Source organism: Carlito syrichta, unplaced genomic scaffold (assembly GCF_000164805.1).
Source record: "Carlito syrichta isolate Samal-C Ts95f unplaced genomic scaffold, Tarsius_syrichta-2.0.1 Scaffold117902, whole genome shotgun sequence".
NCBI classification, from domain to species: Eukaryota; Metazoa; Chordata; class Mammalia; order Primates; family Tarsiidae; genus Carlito; species Carlito syrichta.
Genome location: NW_007061998.1, coordinates 23,769 through 25,620, shown reverse-complemented (window position 1 = coordinate 25,620; position 1,852 = coordinate 23,769).

Below are 1,852 nucleotides of genomic sequence, written 5' to 3'. Positions count from 1 at the left end.
CAAATTAGTGAGGAGAGTACCTCTTTATGTTTGGGAGGCCCTGGGAGTTGGGTCACCTAACTTGCTCATTCCATGGACAAAAACTGCCCAACTGTCCCTTGTATCCTCAGTTTCCTATAAGGCCTGGTTCAAACATCACCTCCTCCTAGCGAGGGGCTTCCACTTGAGGTGACCACTTACTCTCTAGGCCACTGCAGCTGTACCTCTCTTATGAATTTCTCTTACTGACTTTTGTATCGTGTTTTATGCCTTATGTTTTCCCCATCTCCCAGTTTGTCTTGCACAGAATCTGGCAGGTAGTAGAAACTAATGAAATGTGCACTGAAATTGAGTTGAACAGGGGAGAAAGGGTAAGGGAACTCATTGAGTCAAGGCCAGTCCTCTAATTCTCATGGTGCATTTCCAACTCTCATCAGTGCTCAGGGCTCCAGAGTTCATCTTTGTACCTGGACTACATATTTCTATGGCTTTGATGAGTTCCTTGGCAGCAGAGAAGCTCAGCAACTGAAAAATTTATGGATATTTAAGCAAATTGGTTAATAGAGGAGACAAAAAGAAGCCCATACAGTTTCCTCTTGTGCTTCTTTTTCTTCTAAAGAAGCTTATTTGTGTTATCGCTTCAACAGCTTGGTGAATAACTGCACCTTCTCATTGATCTGCCCTCTTGTGCTTGCAGTGGTAAAATGTGATGATTAGTCATGGGTAAAAGGTATATGCGTCTTTCAACCCCAGTGGCAATATATATGCAGGAATTTGAGATAGAGATGAGTGCATGGGTATCAACTTAGAATGGCAATTTTTTTGTGTTCATTGACTTGGAATTTTCAGGTTTGTTTATACTATACTTAAAAAAATTCTCTGATACTGTAGTATTTGCTTATTGATTTTTGGCAGCAGGATAATATTGTATTTTATTACATCTATAAAAAAATTCAGTGTTGTCCTCAAAGAAGGTGATCTAGCAGGTATGTATTGAAGAGTTTTGTCCCTTTCTCATCTCCCATCCTTCTTAGGCTCTTTTCACAACGATGGGTCTCTGTGAAACACAGAAAACCTCTGTATTATTTCCTGTCATTATCAGACTTCTGCAGTTTTAATTGAACTGGAAATCAAGAGAACTAAGTTCTAGTCTTGACTTGGCTGTTTACGTGCTTTAATGTTGAGTAAGCCAAATTCTTTCCCTGAGACTTAGTTTCCTCATTGGTGAAATTAAAAAGAAAATGTCTGCATGAGCTCCTCACTATGGTGATCAAAATGATCAATAGTTTTATTTCAGTCTAGTTTTTAATGAAAAACAATTTATTCCTTTAAAATTAACTTAGAATCATATAGTTTTGCCAATGAGCATGGGCTCAGTTAGCCTCAGATTTCTTAAATGACATGCAATTATTTTTTTCCTTTAATCTTTTTTTGTGTTGATCAAAAATACAAGATGTTTTGTTGAATGCGTTCACTTCACAACAGCCTTCAGCTTCTCATCTTACTAGAGTATTTCCAGTGTGAAGAGAGCTATCCCATTTATCATCTCGTGTGATCTCTATAGAAGGTGTGTGAGGTATCATAAAGGGGATTTCATGTCCATTTCACAGTGGAAAAAAAGACTGAAGCCTTTGGACTTGCCCTAAAACACATAGCTGGTGAGTGGTGATGGCTACTTTTGCCTACTCCTCCAAGCGAGTCTCCCAAATACTGGTTTACATGTAACTTCTAGAAAATTAGTGGTCAGAGAACATAACCAATCCATGGAATTTTCACTGAAGGTCCCACTAACTTTTATATTTACTAATTGATTTCTTTGTATTGTTTCCCTAATCCAGAAGAAAAGGTAAAAGGAATATAGTCTCTTAAGGAA